The sequence below is a fragment of the Balaenoptera acutorostrata genome, chromosome 10, assembly GCF_949987535.1.
Source record: "Balaenoptera acutorostrata chromosome 10, mBalAcu1.1, whole genome shotgun sequence".
NCBI lineage: Eukaryota > Metazoa > Chordata > Mammalia > Artiodactyla > Balaenopteridae > Balaenoptera > Balaenoptera acutorostrata.
The window spans coordinates 51,719,976-51,742,964 of NC_080073.1; positions in this window are offsets into that span (position 1 = coordinate 51,719,976).

The window sequence follows — 22,989 nt, forward strand, 5'->3', positions numbered from 1 at the left end:
AGCGACCTCGCCTTCCCCACCAAGGCCCAGAGACCGCCTTGCTGTAGCCCTCTGGTTGCAGACACTGAAAGCTCCCAGCTGCCACCCCACAGTGACACCTCCCCAACTCCCTCTGCACTCCGAACTCCCAGCCTCAGCTCACCCACACCCCATAGGGTTGTTGCTGTTTGCCCAGTTACCATGAACTAGGGCTCCTATAACCCAGCAAACTCTCCCATTGTCCAGGGTGCTGCAACCAGACCTCCTCCAGTGAGGACTGGACACCCCCTTCCACATCTGTCATTCCATGGGTACCTTTGAGAGTTCTTTTCCCATCTTTACACATACTATCTTATCATAGCTTTAAAATTCTTTACATTAAATTTCCCCAGTGTCGAAATCACTGAATACAGTGATTGAATGTAGACTAATTCAGAGAGGAAAGTCAGCCAGTAGCAAGGATGTGCCCCCGCGCTGATGAAATCACCCTGAGAGACCACATGCTTTACTTCTTTGAATATCCCTCAGAATGTGGACACATATGCTACCAAAAGCTACTTACTGATGAATGGATGAATGAATGAATGAATGAATGAACAAATAAGCTATCTCGACTATGACTGAGAAATAAAATACAATGGGGATTAAACGGGTAACCTAGCAAACAGAGGCCAGTCTGACACAGAAACTCAGGAAATTTTATCGATACCATAAAACACTCTCCACAACATGTCAAGCCTGTTTCTAAAACGCAGTACTTTTTTTTCTAAGTGTGTATAAGCTATGCCTGTCCATATTAGAATATCCACTTCAATCCTCTTCTCATTCAGCACCCTCATGTCGCCATAGCAACCCACAGCCCAAACAACAAACAATCAGCTTTTATTAAGAGAATTATAAAAAGGAAGCTTTTGATGTTTTTCTCTAATATTCTTATTTTTCCATTATGAAAATCTGCTATTTTGTAAGGTACACCTCCACGAATGAGGCTATATGAGCTCTACGTGTAGCCAAGAGTGCAGTATTTTGGTGCTGGAATATACAACTTCAATTCAATTTCACCCTCTGCCAACATCCGGCAACTACACATCAAAAGTGTCGATCGGGGGGCTTCCCTCTTGGCGCAGTGGTTGGGAATCCGCCTGCCAATGCAGGGGACACGGGTTCGAGCCCTGGTCTGGGAAGATCCCACATGCTGCGGAGCAATTAGGCCCGTGAGCCACAGCTGCTGAGCCTGCGCGTCTGGAGCCTGTGCTCCGCAACGGGAGAGGCCGTGACAGTGGGAGGCCCACACACCGCGATGAAGAGTGGCCCCCGCTTGCCGCAACTGGAGAAAGCCCTCGCACAGAAACTAAGACCCAACACAGCCATAAATTAATTAATTAATTAATTAATTTTTAAAAAAAAGTGTCGATCACATGAACACTACACAGCAAATAAGGGCAAGTGAGGAATGCATCTTGCCCTCACCACACACTAATTACAATCCCCAGAGGCCGTCATCGTAAGAACCTTCTTCCAGGTTTTAGATAAGGAAGCGTAATGGCCAGGGAGAGTAAATGACTCTGCCAGGCACAGAGCTGTCACCAGTGACACAGCCACGTTGCCCATATGCACCAAGACTCCACATTGGTAACAAGTATTTTATTTTCTTCCCTTGAGATGAAGAAAACTGATATTTGTTGGGGTCTTACTAGATCATAGGCACAGCACTTGGTATTTTACATGATTACTTCTCATCTTCCCAATCATTCTTCAAAATAGGTACTGTTATTTCCATCTTACAGATGGGAAAATAGAGATTCAGAGAGATTCAAGGACTCTCCCGATGAGAGACATCTGAAGAGCCCTGAGGCTCATTTTCCCCTCCATTCTTGGTGACTTAGAATAACGGGTCAGCAGGACCGAGTTATTTCAACTGAAGAACACGTCACTACCGGCCCAGTTCCTGAGCTCCCCAGCCTTCCCCTTCCTGGAAACACCAAGGAGCTCTTATTGCCATAGAGATGCATTTGAACTGTTGGGCAGTTTCTGATAAAATTGAAGATATGCCTACCCTTTGACTCCACAATCCCATTTCTAAGTATTGACTCAAGAGAAATGAAAACTTAAATCTACAAAACGATGTGTACCAGAATAGATATAGCCACTTTTTACACTAGCCAAGACACGGAAACAACCTAAATGTCCATAAACAGATGATTGGTTTAAGAAGACATGGTACATATACACAATGGAGTATTACTCGGCCATAAAAAAAAATGAAATATTGCCATTTGCAGCAACATGGATGGACCTAGAGATTCTCATACTAAGCAAAGCAAGTCAGACAGAGAAAGATAAATATTACTTGATATTACTTATATGTGGAATCTAAAAAATAATACAAATGAATCTATGTGCAAAACAGAAACAGACTGACAGACATAGAAAACAAACTATGGCTACCAAAGGGGAGAGGGAGGGAGGGAGGGAGGGAGGGACAAATTAGGAGTATGGGCTTAACAAATACAACTTACTATACATAAAATAGATAAGCAACAAGGTTTACTGTATAACACAGGGAAAAATATTCAACATCTTGTGATAACCTATAATGGAAAAGAATCTGAAAAAATAAATATATATATACATATAAAACTGAATCACTTTGCTGTATACCTGAAACTAACACAATACTATGAATCAACTATACTTTTTAATTTAAAAAATAATTAAAATTTTCAATTATAAATTTAAATTTTAAAAAAAGAGTAGCTATAGCAACTATACTCATAATAGCCAAAGTTTGGAAACAGCCCAGGTGTCCGTGAACAGGAGAATGGATAAACAAATCGTGGCATATCCATACAATGGAATACTACTCAGTAATGAAACAGAAAAAAATTACTGATAACATGACACCATGGATAAACCTCACAGGCATTTTGCTGAGCAAAAGAGCCAGACACAAAAGTGTACATGTCATTTGATTCCTTTTATGTGAAATTCTAGAACAGACACAACTAATTCATGGGGTCAGAAGTCAGAATAGGGGTTACTGATTGGGAAGGGGCACAAGGGGGCCTTCTGAGGTGGGGAAAACGTTCCACGTCTTGATCTGACTGATGCTCACTTGGAGTATATATTTGTAAAATTTCATCAAGCTGGACACTCCAGATAATCCATTTTACTGCATAAATAAATGTGTCAGCACCAATTACAGGAAGGGCTCTGAAGAACAGGTGAAAAGACAGAGCCCACAGCCAGTGCTAGAGACAAGATAGGAGCCCAGGTCTCCTGGACCACTCTCATTCTCTCCACACCAACAGAAAGCAGGGCTTTCTCATCACACAGAGCAAGGCAACAGCAAAGCAAGCTTGTTTCCCTACTGTTGTCCAGAGTAGGGACAGCAGTAGCGGACTGTTGTCCGCTCAGCAGGCCGTGTGGAATTTGGGGTGTTTGTTTGGAGAGTGAATCATAGCTCGGGGGCTGAGAGTCCTCCTGCAGCTCCAGATTTAAATAATGATGTGTCAACATCTGCCTCCAATGACTCATTTAATCTTAACAGTGACCTTGTAAGCTTGTAGGATTATTAGAGCCAGCAGACACAAAAAAATATTAAAGTTGTTTGTCAAAAACCTCTCTGCTTCTGTCAAGAAAAACTTCCAGAACAGAAGAACACACATGCTCAAAACAGAAGGAAAACAGGAGGAATAAGATGCTATTTAAGCCTATTTTTGCCAAGAACCATCAACTGGAAGGAGTAAACTTCTGGTGTTTGCAGCTTTAAAAGAATTCAATATTTTTCATGTTGTTCAAAGAGTCACTACATTGCAGTGCTTTAAGATTAAAATGATATGCCTCTTGAATACTCTGTTATCTTCCCCACCTTGTGCTGAGGTCAAAAATTCTAAGTGATTGCCTCAAATCACATTGGACTTGGTGTCCAGGAACCTGATTTCTTACTCTAGCTCCATCACTGCTAGCATAGGTCCTTAGGTGAGCCACACCAGTTCTCTGAGCCTCAGTTTCCCCATCTATAAAATGGAGATTAGGATTAAGGGAATAACACAGAGGTTACAGAGAGGTTTGGCACACATAGTAGGTACTAAGGAGCCACAAGCTGCATTTGAGGCCTCCACACTATGCCGTCTTTCCCCTCCCCATCCTGAAAGCCGGCCCCAGCATACATCAACCTCCAGTACTCCTGGGAGCTAACCCCACCAGGGCTGCAGGATTGACCAGCAGGTGTCCCATAGAGCCTCAGAAGGTTCCTTGATTCCCAACTAATGCCTGGCAGACAGTAAGGGCCAGACACACTGCAAGCCACTTGCAATTGAATGGGATCATTGCAGTCTCACCAGAACTCTGGGAGGCCCTGTATTAGGTCAGAAAGCTGAAGTTCAAAGCGTTACATGAACACACAGCTAATAGGTGGCTGAGTCAAGATTCACACAGCAGACCACCTGGGCTGGGAAAGCCTCTGCTTTTCTCAGTTCAGCACAATTAGCAAGGCTTTGGAGAAAAGACACACAAACCTGGAAGAGGAACAAAGGACTGTTTCATTTTCTACTGCTGGGTCATCAACTACCCCCAACACTGCATATCTTAAAACACAACTACTATTTTTTTCACAATTCAGTGGATTGGAAATTCAGGAATTGAGTTGGGAATTCAGGAGACTGGTCTGGAAAAATCCATCTCCAAGCTGGCTTCTTCACAGGATGACTAGTATACCCTTCTGCTCTTGGCCTTTCTTTCTCTCCAGGGGGAACATCGCCTGGCAGTCTCAGGACAGTCACACCTCTTACCTGGCAGCTGGCTCCAAGAGGCAAGGGCAGACTTCGCAGGCTGGCTACACCCAGCACTGACACAGTGTCACTCTGCCATATTCCACTGGCCAAAGCAGCCAAAGGGGTCATGGGGTCAACCCAGATCAAGGGGATGGAGAAATAGGCCACACTTCTTGAGAGGGGAGTGGTGAGGTCACATGTGAGGTGGGAGGGGTGTTGTGCCTTCTTCGGAGGACATAATCTGCTATAAACCCCCTAAGCGCCCTGTATGTGCAGAATGTGAGAATCAAGGACATCATTACAACGACAACCAACAGCAGCAATCATTCCAGTGGCCTAATGATTATAAAATACTTTTTATGAGGCATGTATCATTAAATGCTCATAAAACCCTGTGAGATCAGCACAGTTTACAGAGGAATAGAGGAGAAGAGGCCTGTCTAAAGAGCTCACAGCCAGAAGGGTCTTTGGGGCTCCCAGTGGCTCTGTCTGCTGCGCTGGGACAGTGGCAGGTAAGCAGGGGCATGGGGTCCTAGAGGCCTTTCCTTTGTTACTACAGGACATTGGGAAGAGCTGCACGTATCACCTCCTGCAGGTACAGGTTCAATCACCATAACAAAGACACTGAAGAATAAGTGATGTCTGTGGCTCTTTCTACCTTACTTCAGACATAAAATGTCAGAACCTCAGCCTAGCAGGAGTAGGTCTCAGGTTTCAAGGCAAGGACTTGGGAATGTGACAAGATCACTGAAAGCAATGAGAGCAGGAGTCCCAACTGTGGCTACAATTCGCTGTCCCCAGCTGGCCTTTGGTTTTCCAACAACACAACTCTGGAGAGCCCCTCTTACACAGCACGTTAAATCTGCCCCCACCCTCCACCACTGACCCCTTGGGTCTCCTTGGTGACAAGGAAAAGCAGCCAACAAGGGTGCAAGACCTTAACTTGAGATCTGTGTTTCCCAAGGAAGCCGCCCCCTCTTGCGAAAGAATGAAGAAGGAAACATACACAATTGTTACACACACAATTATTCTAACACATAAATGTACATTTCCACAGTTCAAGGTTGAACATATCCATGAAACTTGAAGCAATGAGGAAAGATACCTGTGTTCACTGGACCACTAAGCATCCTCCAGACTAGGTCATTATATTTTTATTTTATGAACTTCATTGCTTGACATCTCTCCCCACCCAGATTATAAACTGTGCAAAGGCATGGGCCATATCTCTCTTTTTCAACCCTGTATGCCCAATGCCTAGCACAGAGACTATCAAATAGCAGGCACCGCAGGAATGTTTATTGAACAAATAAATGAATGAGGAACTTCTCAGCTCCCACCATATCGACCCTGGGCAGATATGGACCGTATCTGTCTTGTTTACCTGTGTATCCCAGCTGCTGCATAGTAGATGGTCAATAAATGTTTGAGGAATAAATGAGGAAGGGCGGGGAGGGAGAAACCAAGGACCTTGGACTAAGAAGAAAGAATCGCACTCACATGTGCAGCAATAATGTTTTGCTGAAGTCCACACTCCTAAATTTCCTCAGTTTTGAGAAGCCCAACGGTCACCAGCACCCTGAGTGAGCTGCCTACTTGATACGTTGAGGGTCAAGATCGCAGCAACTGAGAAACAGCATTACTGGAGAATTTAGTCTGTTCTGCAAAATTTCTCAGCAAGGACAAATATAACCAAGGCAACAATCAGTTTCAAATAAAATATGGTTTTAAGAAAAAGCCACAAAGCTATTTGCATGTTATTTCGACCTTAATAACTGCACCTCTGCCTCCGGGTTCCTCCCAGGGTCTCATCTTGCTCCTCCCTCTCCACTGCCCCCCCACCCCCCCCCAACAAGTCACGTGAAATCTGGATTTTTTTTTCTCTTCTGATTTATCTTGGAGCTGCCTCTCCTCGCCATTTCTGTAGCATCACTGCAGCCCATCCGTGTCACTCGCCTCCCACCTTTCCTAACTGCCTCCTGCGCAAAGATGCAATGATCCAGCTAAAGCTTCCTGCAATACTGAGCCTGGGAGGAGTTTCAAGATGGCGGAAGAGTAAGACGCGGAGATCACCTTCCTCCCCACAAATACATCAGAAATACATCTACACATGGAACAACTCCTACAGAACACCTACTGGACGCTGGCAGAAGACCTCAGACCTCCCAAAAGGCAAGAAACTCCCCATGTTACCTGGGTAGGGCAAAAGAAAAAAGGAAAAACAGAGACAAAAGAATAGGGACGGGACCTGCACCAGTGGGAGGGAGCTGTGAAGGAGGAAAGGTTTCCACACACTAGGAAGCCCCTTCACGGGTGGAGACTGCGGGTGGCGGAGGGGGGAAGCTTCAGAGCCACGGAGGAGAGCGCAGCACAGGAGTGCGGAGGGCAAAGCGGAGAGATTCCCGCACGGAGGCTCGGCGCCGAGCAGCACTCACCAGCCCGAGAGGCTTGTCTGCTCCCCCACTGGGGTGGGCGGGGCTGGGAGCTGAGGCTGGGGCTTCGGTCGGATCCCAGGGAGAGGACTGGGGTTGGCAGTGTGAACACAGCCTGAAGGGGCTAGTGCGCCACAGCTGGCCGGAAGGGAGTCCGGGAAAAAGTCTGGAGCTGCCGAACAGGCAAGAGATTTTTTCCTGCCTTTTTGTTTCCTGGTGCGCGGGGAGAGGGGGTTAAGAGCGCCTCTTAAAGGAGCTCCAGAGACGGGCATGAGCTGCAGCTATCAGCGCAGACCCCAGAGACGGGCATGAAGCGCTAAGGCTGCTGCTGCCGCCACCAAGAAGCCTGTGTGCGAGCACAGGTCACTATCTACACCACCCCTCCTGGGAGTCTGTGCAGCCCGCCACTGCCAGGGTCCCGTGATCCAGGGACAACTTCCCCGGGAGAACGCACGGCGCACATCAGGCTGGTGCAACGTCACAAAGGCCTCGGCCGCCACAGGCTCGCCCCGCACTCCGTACCCCTCCCTCCCCCGGGCCTGAGTGAGCCAGAGTCCCCGAAGCAGCTGCTCCTTTAACCCCATCCTGTGTGAGCGAAGAACAGATGCCCTCAGGCGACCTACACGCAGAGGCAGGTCCAAATCAAAAGCTGAACCCCAGGAGCTGTGCGAACAGGGAAGAGAAGGGGAAATCTCTCCCAGCAGCCTCCGAAGCAGCGGATTAAAACTCCACAAACAACTTGATGTGCCTGCATCTGTGGAATACCTGAATAGACAACGAATCATCCCAAACTGAGGAGGTGGACTTCAGGAGCAACGATATATATATTTTTTTCCCTTCTTCTCTTTCTGTGAGTGTGTATATGTATGCTTCTCTGTGTGATTCTGTCTGTATAGCTTTGCTTTTACCATTTGGTCTAGGGTTCTGTCTGTCCATTTTTTGTTTTTTTCTTTTTACTTAAAAAATTTTTTTCTTAATAATTATTTTTTATTTTAATTTTATTTTATCTTCTTCTTTCTTTATTTTTTTTCTCCCTTTTATTCTGAGCCGTGTGGAGGACAGGCTCTTGGTGCTCCAACCAGGCATCAGGGCTGTGCCTCTGAGGTGGGAGAGCCAAGTTCAGGACACTGGTGCACAAGAGACCTCCCAGCTCCATGTAATATCAAATGGTGAAAATCTCCCAGAGAGCGCCATCTCAACACCAAGACCCAGCGCCACTCAACGACCAACAAACTACAGTGCTTGACACCCTATGCCAAACAACTAGCAAGACAGGAAAACAATCCCATCCATTAGCACAGAGGCTGCCTAAAATCATAATAAGGCCACGGACACCCCAAAACACACCACTGGATGCTTTCCTGCCCACCAGAAAGACAAGATCCAGCCTCATCCACCACCACACAGGCACTAGTCCCCTCCACCAGGAAGCCTACACAACCCAATGAACCAACCTTAGCCACTGGGGACAGACACCAAAAACAATGGGAACTACGAACCTGCAGCCTGTGAAAAGGAGACCACAAACACCATAAGTTAAGCAAAATCAGAAGTCAGGAAACACACAGCAAACGAAGGAGCAAGGCAAAAACCCACCAGACTTAATAAATGAAGAGGAAACAGGCAGTATACCTGAAAAAGAATTCAGAATAATGATTGTAAAGATGATCCAAAATCTTGGAAAAAGAATGGAGAAAATACAAGAAACGTTTAACAAGGACCTAGAAGAACGAAAGAGCAAACAAACAGTGATGAACAACAAAATAAATGAAATTAAAAATTCTCTAGAAGGGATCCATAGCAGAATAACTGAGGAAGAAGAACAGATAAGTCAACTGCAAGATAAAACAGTGGAAATAACTATTGCAGAGCAGAATAAAGGAAAAAAAATGAAAAGAACTGAGGACAATCTCAGAGACCTCTGGGACAACATTAAATGCACCAACATTCGAATTATAGGAGTCCCGAAAAAGAAAGGGACTGAGAAAATATTTGAAGGGATTATAGTTGAAAACTTCCCTAATATGGGAAAGGAAATTGTTAATCAAGTCCAGGAAACTCCTAGAGTCCCATACAGGATAAATCCAAGGAAAACCACGCCAAGACACATATTAATCAAACTATCAAAAATTAAATACAAAGAACAAATATTAAAAGAAGCAAGGGAAAAACAACAAATAACACATAAGGGAATCCCCATAAGGTTAACAGCTGATCTTTCAGCAGAAACTCTGCAAGCGAGAAGGGGGTGGCAGGACATATTTAAAGTGACGACAGGGAAAAACCTACAACCAAGATTACTCTACCCAGCAAGGATCTCATTCAGATTTGATGGAGAAATTAAAAACTTTACAGACAAGCAAAAGCTAAGAGAATTCAGCACAACCAAACCAGCTTTACAACAAATGCTAAAGGAACTTCTCCAGGCAGGAAACACAAGACAAGGAAAAGACCTACAATAATAAACCCAAAACAATTAAGAAAATGGAAATAGGAACATACATATTGATAATTACCTTAAATGTAAATGGATTAAATGCTCCAACGAAAAGACATAGATTGGCTGAATGGATACAAAAACAAGACCCGTATGTGTGCTGTCTACAAGAGACCCACTTCAGCCCTAGGGAAAAATATAGACTGAAAGGGGATGGAAAAAGATATTCCATGCAAATGGAAATCAAAAGAAAGCTGGAGTAGCAATGCTCATATATGACAAAATAGACTTTAAAATAAAGACTATTACAAGAGACAAAGAAGGACACTACATAATGATCAAGGTATCAATCCAAGAAGAAGACAGAAGAATTGTAAATATTTATGCACCCAACATCGGAGCACCTAAATACATAAGGCAAATGCTAACAGCCATAAAAGGGGAAATGGACAGTAGCACAATCATAGTGGGGACTTTAACACCCCACTTTCACCAATGGACAGATCATACAAAAGGAAAATAAATAAGGAAACAAAAGCTTTAAATGATAGATTAAACAAGATGGACTTAATTGATATTTATAGGACATTCCATCCAAAAACAACAGAATACACATTCTTCTCAACTGCTCATGGAACATTCTCCAGGATAGATGATATCTTGGGTCACAAATCAAGCCTTGGTAAACTTAAGAAAATTGAAATCGTATCAAGTATCTTTTCTGACCACAATGCTATGAGACTAGATATCAATTACAGGAAAAAATCTGTAAGAAATACAAACACATGGAGGCTAAACAACACACTACTTAATAACCAAGAGATCACTGAAGAAATCAAAGAGGAAATCAAAAAATACCTAGAAACAAATGACAATGAAAACACGACGACCCAAAACCTATGGGATGCAGCAAAAGCAGTTCTAAGAGGCAAGTTTAAAGCAATACAATCCTACCTTAAGAAACAAGAAACATCTCAAATAACCTAACCTTACACCTAAAGCAATTAGAGAAAGAAGAACAAAAAATACCCAAAGTTAGCAGAAGGAAAGAAATCATAAAGATCAGATCAGAAAAAAATGAAAAGAAATGAAGGAATGATAGCAAAGGTCAATAAAACTAAAAGCTGGTTCTTTGAGAAGATAAACAAAATTGATAACCATTAGCCAGACTTGTCAAGAAAAAAAAGAAGACTCAAATCAACAGAATTAGAAATGAAAAAGAAGAAGTAACAACTGACACTGCAGAAATACAAACGATCATGAGAGATTACTGCAAGCAACTCTGCCAATAAAATGGACAACCTGGAATAAATGGACAAATTCTTAGAAAAGCACAACCTTCTGAGACTGAACCAGGAAGAAATAGAAAATATGAACAGACCAATCACAAGCACTGAAATTGAAACTGTGATTAAAAATCTTCCAACAAACAAAAGCCCAGGACCAGATGGCTTCACAGGCAAATTCTATCAAACATTTAGAGAAGAGCTAACACCTATCCTTCTCAAACTCTTCCAAAATACAGCAGAGGGAGGAACACTCCCAAACTCTTTCTACAAGGCCACCATCACTCTGATACCAAAAGCAGACGAAGATGTCACAAAGAAAGAAAACTACAGGCTAATATCACTGATGAACATAGATGCAAAAATCCTCAACAAAATACTAGCAAACAGAATCCAACAGCACATTAAAAGGATCATACACTATGATCAAGTGGGGTTTATGCCAGGAATGCAAGGATTCTTCAATATATGCAAATCAATCAACGTGATACACCATATTAACAAGTTGAAGGAGAAAAACCATATGATCATCTCAATAGATGCAGAAAAAGCTTTTGACAAAATTCAACACCCATTTATGATAAAAACCCTCCAAAAAGCAGGCAGAGAGGGAAATTTCCTCAACAAAATAAAGGCCATATATGACAAACCCACAGCCAACATCATCCTCAATGGTGAAAAACTCAATCCATTTCCACTAAGATCAGGAACAAGACAAGGTTGCCCACTCTCACCACTATTATTCAACATAGTTTTTGGAAGTTTTAGCCACAGCAATCAGAGAAGAAAAAGAAATAAAAGGAATCCAAATCAGAAAAGAAGAAGTAAAGCTGTCACTGTTTGCAGATGACATGATACTACACATAGAGAATCCTAAAGATGGTACCAGAAAACTACTAGAGCTAATCAATGAATTTGGTAAAGTAGCAGGATAAAAATTAATTCACAGGAATCTCTTGCATTCCTATACACTAATGATGAAAAATCTGAAAAAGAAATTAAGAAAACACTCTCATTTACCACTGCAACAAAAAGAATAAAATATCTAGGAATAAACCTACCTAAGGAGACAAAAGACCTGTGTGCAGAAAATTATAAGACACTGATGAAAGAAATTAAATATGATACAAATAGATAGAGAGATATACCACGTTCTTGGGTTGGCAGAATCAACATTGTGAAAATAGCTCTATTACCCAAAGCAATCTACAGATTCAATGCAATCCCTATCAAACTACCAACGGCAGTTCTCACAGAACTAGAACAAAAAATTTCACAATTTGTATGGAAACACAAAAGACCCTAAAGAGCCAAAGCAATCTTGAGAAAGAAAAACGGAGCTGGAGGAATCAGGCTCCCTGACTTCGGACTATACTACAAAGCTACAGTAATCAAGACAGTATGGTACTGGCACAAAAACAGAACTGTAGATCAATGGAACAGGATAGAAAGCCCAGAGATAAACCCATGTACATATGGTCACCTTATCTTCGATAAAGAAGGCAAGAATATACAATGGAGAGAAGACAGCCTCTTCAATAAGTGGTGCTGGGAAAACTGGATAGCTCCATGTAAAAGAATGAAAGTAGAACACTCCCTGACACCATACACAAAAATAAACTCAAAATGGATTAAGGACCTAAATGTAAGTCCAGACACTATCAAACTCTTAGAGGAAAACATAGGCAGAACACTCTATGACATAAATCACAGCAAGATCCTTTTTGACCCACTTCCTAGAGAAATGGAAATAAAAACAAAAATAAACAAATGGAACCTAATGAAACTTAAAAGCTTTTGCACAGTAAAGGAAACCATAAACAAGACGAAAAGACAACCCTCAGAATGGGAGAAAATATTTGCAAATGAAGCAACTGACAAAGGATTAATCTCCAAAATTTACAAGCAGCTCATGCAGCTCAATATCAAAAAAACAAACAACCCAATCCAAAAATGGGCAGAAGACCTAAATAGACATTTCTCCAAAGAAGATATACAGATTGCCAACAAACACATGAAAGAATGTTCAACATCTTTAATCATTAGAGAAATGCAAATCAAAACTACAATGAGATATCACCTCACACCAGTCAGAATGGCCATCAGCAAAAAATCTACAAACAATAAATGCTGGAGAGGGTGTGGAGAAAAGGGAACCCTCTTGCACTGTTGGTGGGAATGTAAATTGATACAGCCACTATGGAGGACAGTACGGAGGTTCCTTAAAAAACTAAAAGTAGAACTACCATACAACCCAGCAATCCCACTACTGGGCATATACCCTGAGAAAACCATAATTCAAAAAGAGTCTTGTACCAAAATGTTCATTGCAGCTCTACTTACAATAGCCAGGACATGGAAGCAACCTAAGTGTCCATCAACAGATGAATGGATAAAGAAGATGTGGCACATATATACAATGGAATATTACTCAGCCATAAACAAGAATGAAACTGGGTTATTTGTAGTGAGGTGGATTGACCTAGAGACTGTCATACAGAGTGAAGTAAGTCAGAAAGAGAAAAACAAATATCGTATGCTAACACATATATATGGAATCTAAAAAAAAAAAAAAAGTCATGAAGAACCTAGGGGCAAGACGGGAATAAAGATGCAGACCTACTAGAGAATGGACTTAAGGACACGAGGAGTAGGAAGGGTAGGCTGGGACAAAGTGAGAGAGTGGCATGGACATATATACACTACCAAACGTAAAATAGGTAGCTAGTGGGAAGCAGCCGAATAGCACAGGAAGATTAGCTTGGTGCTTTGTGACCACCTAGGGGGTGGGATAGGGAGGGTGGGAGGGAGGGAGATGCAAGAGGGAAGAGATATGGGGACATATGTATATGTACAACTGATTCAATTTGTTATAAAGCAGAAACTAACACACCATTGTAAAGCAATTATACTCAAATAAAGATGTTAATAATAATAAAATAAAATAAAATAAAATACTCTGTAATGGCCTATATGGGAAAAGAATCTTAAAAAAAAAAAAGAATAGTAGATATACATATACGTATAACTGATTCACTTTGCTGTACACCTGAAACTAACACAACATTGTAAATCAACTATACTCCAATAAAAATGTAAAAAAAAAAAAAAAAAAAAATACTGAGCTTGGTCAAGATGTAATGATCCAGCAAAAGCTTCCTGCGATACTAAGCATGGGGAAAGGACATCCAGCACAATAAAGCCTGTTCTCAGTGAGTCACCACTCCGCCGAGACCCTCGCCCATGCCCGAGGCAGCTGACCAGGTCTGAGCAGCGAGTCCATCTACCTCCCTGCACAGAGCTCCAGCCATGGGCCGGCACACAGTGGGTGTCCACTTCCTGGGTGCTGAGTGGAGATCAGGGTGGAGAGGCCCCCGTGAAGCTGCCCAGTCAGCGACGCTACTCAAAACCTGGGGGGATTCAGTAGGCTCGTAATTCTAGATACTAAACTCTGTGTCCTGGTAAGGACCATTCACATTGACTCAGATTATTCCCCAGGTTTCAGGGAGAAAAGGGAGCCAGATAGAGAAGCTATGCAGCTCCACTAACTTAGGCCAGAAGCCATTAGAGCTCCTATTCCTAGTGCCCAGGCTGGGGTCTCCCCGAGAGGCTGGGAACTCTCCCCTGGGTGAGGGGAGTGCCCCGCGTAATCACGCTCAGGGTCCCTTGGACAATGGATGGTGTACCTGTCAAAGCCCGGCAAGCCCGCCTCCACCCCACTGTGGTGTCTTGCTCTCCTCCCTCTGCAATCCTCAGCTGGGATGAGCCCCGCTGTGGGTGCAGGTTGTGCTGATGGACCCTCCCGTTTCCTTTCTGATGACACACACAGACATCGTAAATCCACCAGAAACGAGAGATACAGACACATCTCTGGGACTCCTCTGTGACTGCTCGGTAAGGCTGGAACTTTCTTCTTTTAATATCTTGACCTCAAAGAACAAAAACTCATACTCATTTCAGAAGACCCAACTCCTTTCGTTCATTCATTCAGAAGATGTTTGCAGGGTGCCTCTTCTGGATTCCTGCTTTGCACTCCTGAGCGGCCCCTTGTGATCAACATACACAATTCTCTATGGGTTTTCACCTGAAGTCACACCTTCCCTTGGCTCCCTCGCCCCTCCCCATCCCACTCTCCCTCAGTGCCGTGCACCCAACTTAAGACAGCACGTCCCTGCAGAGCCCCAAGAGAAAGAGTCAGAAAGGACGCCAGCCCGTCCACACCTGAACCAGCTGTCAACTGAAATAAAAATGCACAACACAAGAGCTGTGAGTTTCAGTTTCATTTGGGGACTTACTGAGGACTGTAGCCTGGGAGACAGCCGCTCAGCTGCTCTGAGGACCTGCTCCCAAGGGGTGGGCAGGCAGGCCAGTATATATGTGATTTTGGCAAAGGGGTATGTGCACTCAAGCACGCATCTGGGTAGAAGTCGCTGCTAGTCACAAGGAACAGATGCCTCAGTTAATGATTTTAGTGGTTTTCTAAGTATAGAAAGATAAATCCAGGTTCATATAAAATTTCTCCTTAAATATTTCTAACTGTCTAAAGGGCCTGTTTTGCCTGTTTTCCCAGAGTACAGATTGCCTCAATTTGACCTTCACCTTGAATTCCTTTCACGGTGTGTTGTAGGTCAGTAACTGCAGTGGCCTAATGACTTGATTCTTATAGAACTGGATAGTGGGCAACATTCTTTATTTTTTCACAGCCAAGTAAGATGCTCCTGTACCCCTTACCTCTTCTACCTCCTCTACACCCCAGACCTGTGGGAACTGTGATTAACGAGTTGGGGCAGGGAAAGTAGTTGCGGAAGCCACGGGAATCAAGAATTGGAAAGCCACAGCTGACTTCCAGCTTTCTTGTTTTCAGCAGCCCTTAGCTGGCAGAATGGAAAATGCAAAGTGGAAAAGAGATCGCATTAAACCAAGTTCAAAGTTTTGACTCCTACATAGGAAATGGACATTGCATTGCTAACCAAAGGACCTTGTACTACCCAAGAATGACCAGAAGAGTCAGGAAGCTTACCATGGAAGCCCTATTTTAGTTCATGGCACTTTCCTTTCCACCCTCAACACCAATCCTATTAACACACTTCCCCAGGAGAGGACTCCACGTTAGCTAACCCCCAGCTTCCCCACATCCCAGCTGCTGAAGGCACACCACAATCTGGGTTTGATTCACCTTTCCAGACTTCTCTCCCATAGCCCCTCCTCCAGCCACACCCCACTGCACTCCAACATCCCTTTAGCTCCTCTGCTTTGAGCTTTTTGTTCTCGCCATTCCCCACCTCCTTCTCCCGTCCCAGTCACATGGATCCCTTCTCCCCAGGAGTCGAAGAACACACAGCTTCATTGACAGCTGAAGAGGCTCAACTCAGTCCCTCTGGACATGAAAAAATGGAAAGTAGGCAAGATGAGGAGCATTTGGGGCAAGGCCAGCCCAGGGAGCTGGTAACTTCATGTCTTCTCCAAGCTCCCACTGTTCTGCTGCTCTTTGCTTATGTGTCCAGTTGTTTTCAAACTTCACTGAGCATCAGAACATCCTGGGAACTGCTTAAAAATGCCGATGTCCTGACCCCCAGAGATTGAGAAAGTCTAGGGCTGAGGCACTCTGTGCTAGATGGATGGCATTAGCAGCCCCAATTCTTTACCCCTTCTGGTATCCTGCCCTTTGCTGTGTGACTTTGCAGTCCCCCCACCAAAGAAGAAAAGTCTGTATCCTGCCAGCCCCTCTAAATCTGGGCTCAGCCATGTGACTTTCTTTGGTCAATAGAATAGACAGAAGTGAGGATGAGCCACTTCTGCACTCAGGCCCCAGGATGCCGTGTAGATTTCTCTCTCATTCTTGCATCTCTGCAGTGTCCTAATGACACCACCAGGCAAGCCACCTGGAGGACGAGAGACAGTGGGCCGAGCTAAGCCCCTCCAGCCATCCCTTCCAAGGACAGCCTACGTTGTTCAGGAGCAGCTCACCTCAGACATGAGGACACACCCAGCCGGGGCCAAGGAACTACCCAGCCGAGCCAGGTCTGGATCACCAATCTGCAGCCTCTTCAAATAAACGCCATTATTTTAAGCCACCAAGTTTTGGCTTGGTTTGTTACACGGCATTATCATGGCAGTAAATAACTGATACACAGAGGAACCTGCATTTGGATCCCCGTTTATTATATGGCTCATCAAGAACCCCACAGCCTTGCGCTCGCCAAGCCTGTCACACTCTGCCTTGAACAGTGGTCGCCTGTGGCAGGGAAGGGGATGGTCTCTACCCTTCCTGCACAGATAGGAGGCCCTGGAGGGTGGAGACCCACCTGGGGTGTTTCCTTGTGTATCCTCCAGAGCTTTTTCAGGTAAGCCCGGAGACACCGTTTGCCAACTTATGGAGACTAGAATGAGTACAGAGAGAAAACAGAAGGTGCTGACTTGTAGTGACCCTTGAGCAGTGAGCAACTCTGAACAATAAACGCACTAGAGAAAAAGGAGGAGGGGGGTCACAGAGAGAAATTAAAATGGAAATTTTTAAGGGAATTTTCCCCCTTTATTGGCAGCACAATTAGCCAGAAGAGCCCCAACTGATGCTGTTATGACTACTCTGATAGGAAGCTGAAATCGATTGGAGGAGAATCAGATGGAAAACAATAACACTTAGCATTTATATGACTTTTTACAGGCAGCACTTTTTGTTCCTTTTGTTCCTCAGAAACATGAACGAATTAATTGCCATAGCACCCCAGAGTAGATGGTAGGATTTCCTGCCTGCATCTTACAAGGAATAAAAACCAGCACTTCCTAAGCAAGGCAGAAGCCAGTGCCAGCACCAGGTACCCATTTTGTGTCTTTGCATCTTGCGACAACCCTCAGGGCTCACACTTTTTTATGTCTTTCGATCCAGAGTTCTGGAGATTCCTATTTATAGACTTAAAATATTAGTATATTTGAACTAGAAGGGACATTCAGGAAGTGCTGATCCAAATCTCTTATCTTACACATGCTGAAAAGAGGCTTATTTCAGCCAAGGACTGTCTAAGGTCACAAAACAATTCAGGGAAGAAGCAAGATCAGATCTATTTTTCTCACCCTAGGTCAACCCTCCACATCCCCCAAATTCCAGAAGATACAGTTATTAATGTCAGACCCACAAATGACTTTCACCCAACCTGTGTTCACAAATGATTTGATGTGTACAAGTCATTCAGTCATCAAACCTTTATGGAGCATGTGCCCTGGGATTCCTGGAGCACGAGGGATTCAGGAATGAATTCGGCTAGTGTGGAGCTGGGTGTGGTGGGCAGTTAGTCCCGGCAATGAACAGAGCTCAGAGAAGCTCTGACCCAGTGGAGCCACAGAAGTCCATGAGCTAGGGCACCATGGTATTTCTCAGCCATACATATTGTTCTGAGCATATAGTAGTTGCTCAGTAAATATACAGTGACTAGTCAAAGTGGGTATATTCCAGAGCTAGCTCAGAAGAGCCGAAAGCAGGAGCTGGGGAAACGTCCCTGCCCAAGAGAAAACTCACCAGCCGGTGCTTTGACTCCTGCAATCCCATCATTGGGTGTTTTAATTCACTAGTCATCGCCACTCCCAGAAATTACAATTACGATTACGACTGAGAAACATAACACTTACATCTCATTGTGCCTTCACCCTTCATATGGCTGATCTTCTTAAGGCCTTTATGGCAGGGTCTCCTCAGCCACATCCCTGACCTCAAGCCAAGTCCCTACACCCTGACTTCACTCTCTAGCATATCAAAATGCTCAGACAGCCCTGAACCTGATGTTTAGACCTCCCAGCCTTTGTACAGACCGTTCCCTCTGCTAGAAAGCCTTTGCCCGAACTGTTTGCCTGTCAAACTCACCAGACTCTCCTGACCAACCCTGGAGAGCACCTTCCTCCTTGATATCTGGTGTCACATGCCCACATCTGCTCTTAACGGGTCTGTCTCCTTTATAAAACTGTGATCCCTGAGTCTCCAGCAATTAGCCAGGGACCTCGCACATAGAGGTGCCTCACACATCTGAACTTCATTTTAAAACTGAATCCTACTATAGGAACAATCTTTAAGATGGAGGGAATGAAGCACAGGGAACTATATTCAGTAGCTAGTAATAACCTATAATGGAAAAGAATCTGAATAAGAATATATATATATGTATGTATGTGTGTGTGTGTGTGTATATATATATATATATATATATATATATATATATATATATATATATATATATACACACACACATATATATCTGAATCACTTTGCTATACACCTGAAACATTATAAATCAACTCTACTTCAAAAAAAAAAAAGATGCAGGGATTGAGTGTAGACGGAAGACCCCTACGGGCATTGACAAAGAAAGAAGAACACAGGGGAGTCCAGAAGCCCCTGCAGGACTCATTTTAGCTCCTCCTTACTTACCCTGAGTGTCCCTTATATAAGATGAACAACATGTGGTCCCTCAGATTCCCCAGACCCTCGTTTGGCTGTTTACTGGGCGTACTCATTCATTTACCACCTTGCAGCTGCAGAGCCCTAAGAGGCAGCCAGGAGAAGTTTATGCAGGTCCCCAAGTTGCTTGTCATACAGACAAGAGGAGATGTTCACCTGGGGAGGCTGTGACTCAACCATCACTCACCACAGGAAGCGATCACAGCGTGTCCCCAAAAGGCTGACGCATCCTGGGTCTTGCCGGCTTCTCTGTGGCTCAGAGCCTAGTGGGGAGGGGGAGCAGTTGCCAATAAACACTGGAACCTCTCAAGTATCACCCATTCCCCAGCCTTCCGAGATGCTGCCACTTCTCTCCTTTTTCTCCACTGACCTTTCTTTCAGTCCCTAACTCCCAAAGTGATCCTCCCAACATCGAATGCATGCAAATGGCATTTCAAGGAAATTAAAACAGTCAGACTCTCCCAGTACCTGCTCAGTTCACACAAAGAGTACTGATTTCCTGCTGATGGAAATAACTCAGCCTTAAGATCTCATTTCTCTCTCTCTCCAAGAGGGGCACAGCAAAACTGTCTTCCACTGAGCCATTTGGGAGGTAGGCAATAAACAAATTATTGCCATATAATTTGTTTTAAATAAATTTTTTAAAGGCATATATAACCAAAAAAAGGTTGGGGGGGGGGCGTTGCTGAAGACTCTCCCTTCTGCTGATGATTGCCTGATTTTCACATGGGGCTCATCAAAGTCTCCTAAGGTCATTCTTTAGTCAATGATCTTGACTTGAGTCCATGGAGTGAGCACAGACAAGGAGAATCACTGAGGCAGGGGACCCAGGACACTGGGGAATGTTTCACTTATCTCCTCCGTGCCAAAGACAGTGCCAGCCTCTGGGGCTGAGAGGGACAACAGATGGGCAAGGCCAGTTTCCTGCCTCAAGGAGCAGGTGGGGGAGACAGGCAAGTAAAGAGTCAATGACAATGGTAGACATAGAGAAAAGACTCGTGGTTGCCAAGGGGGGCGGGGAGGGAGAAGGATGGACTGGGAGTTTGGGGTTGGTAGATGCAAACTATTACATTTACTGATAGAATGGATAAACAACAAGGTCCTACTGTATAGCACAGAGAACTATATTCAATATCCTGGGATAAACCATAATGGAGAAGAATACTAAAAAGAATGTATATATGTGTATAACTAAGTCACTGTGCTGTACAGCAGAAATCAGCACAACATTGTAAATCAACTATACTTCAATTTTTTTAAATGTGTATAAAAAAAAAGTCAATGACAATGGGATGGCAGTGAGACGGCCAAAGGACTAAAGGGAGGGAGTGGCCAACTCAAGCTGGATGGCCCAGAAAGCCGTCACACAAGAAGGAAAGGTGGGACTGGCCTGAGGGACATCCCCTCCAGGGACAGGAGCCCTCATGGATGTGCTGGTGCTTCACCCAGATCCTTTTTTTCTACACAGATGCACCCATGCCCCTGCTGCTGTGAATACTGGCTGCTAACTGCTCACAGCCACCCCTCCTCCAGAGACTTGCTCTGGGTCAAAGGATTTGCCCTGTCTGGCGGTTTACAGCCTTAGCTCCCCACAGAGACAACCTACAGCCAATGGCTGACTGACCGAGGGGTACAAACTACTGCCTCAAGAACCGTTCAGAACACAATGCCACATTCCTTCCCGTCACCTCTTCCTGGCTTGGCACCTCCAAGGACGTTTTTCTCTGCTTGCCTATGAAGATTATCGATATTTGGTTCAGAGAGGAAGGAGGAGAAGAGAATGTAGGAATTCTCTGTCTGCTTGCTTCTGGTGCTGGTTCTGTGACATCCCAACACAAAGACAACCCTAGAACTACATCCTTCAAAATCCTGCCAGGGACAAAGCATGCACACTTTCTGCTGAGGCGCCAGAAGAGGAGGTGGACGCCTGGGTCCAGATACACTCCGAGTCTGTCATCATGTGACTGTCAAGAGATCAACTCAGCTTCCTTGCAACCACTGAAATTAATAATATAATTAATAATATAATAATATAATAATAATATATATATATACATATATATATGTCTGAATCATTTTGCTATACACCTAAAACTAACACAACATTGTAAATCAATTAGACTTAAATTAAAAAAAATTTTTAAATGTGAAGGTACTATAAGGTCTGTCCATTTTCAGACATGGAATACTCACAGTAAAATTTCTATCATTTCTCAGAAAGCTACTGGAGGATGTGCTCCACAAAAACAAGAGAGTACGCGGAGAAAGAGTAAGAGATAAAAACCCAGAAGGCAAGAAAGAAGGAAAGGAAATCCCCAGGATGATGGTGAAGGGAGATCTCAGATGACTGATGCATAGCATCCCTGGAGAACAACTAGTTCAGTTTGGAGCAGGACAAAAATTTGAAGATATTTCTTTAGGAAGAGAAAACTGATAGAATGGCTAATGTTTCTGAGCACTCTAAGAATAAAGTCACACACTGTAGGAGAAGTTTAAGTTGAACTGGTGGCAAATACATAGAAAACTATGCACTGCTAATGAGAGTGAATAGAGGTATAGAATTTGGGATATCAAACTAGCAGTATTTAGTGAAACTAAACAATGCTTATATTTTATGAGTCAACATTCCCACTTTTGGGAACACATCCAAGAGTATCTCTTACTGGAAAGCACATGTACAGTGTTGTTTATTGTGGTAAATAACTTGAGCCAACTTAGGTAGCCACCAATAGCGATATGGATAATTGAAAGGTGTAGATACATATGATGGAATGTTATGCAGCAAGCAAATGAAATTAACTAGATATATAGCAATAGGGAGAGACCTCAAAAACTTAAGTTGAATGAAAAATTTAAAAAAACAGAGCAACCATCTGATCCAGCAATCCCACTCATGGGCATATACCAAGTCAAAACTATAATTTGAAAAGATATATGCACCCCAATGTTCACAGCAGCATTATTTACAATAACCAAGACATGGAAGCAACCTAAATGTCCATCAACAGATGAATGGATAAAGAAGATGTGGTATATAAATACAATGGAATATTACTCAGCCATCAAAAAGAATGAAATAATGCCATTTGCAGCAACATGGATGGACCCAGAGATTATCATACTAAGTGAAGTAAGCCAGACAGAGAAAGACAAATACCATACGATATCACTTATATGTAGAATCAAAATATGGTACAAATCAACACATCTATGAAACAAAAACAGAGTCACAGATATAGAGCACATACTTGTGGTGGCCAAGGGGGAGGTGGGTAAGGGAGGGAAGGAATGGGAGTTTGAGATTAGCAGAGGCAAACTATATATATAGGATGGATAAACAAGGTCCTACTGTATAGCACAGGGAACTATATTCAATATTCTGTGACAAACCATAATGGAAAATATGAAAAAGAATGTATATATACATACATTTCATATATATATACAAAACAGAAACAGACTCACAGACTTAGAAAACAAACTTATGTTTACCAAAGTGAAAAGGGAGGGAGGGATAAATTAGGAGTTTGGGATTAACAGATACAAACTACTATACATAAAATAAACAACAAGGATTTACTGTATAGCACAGAGAACTATATTCAGTATCTTGTAATAACCTATAATGGAAAAG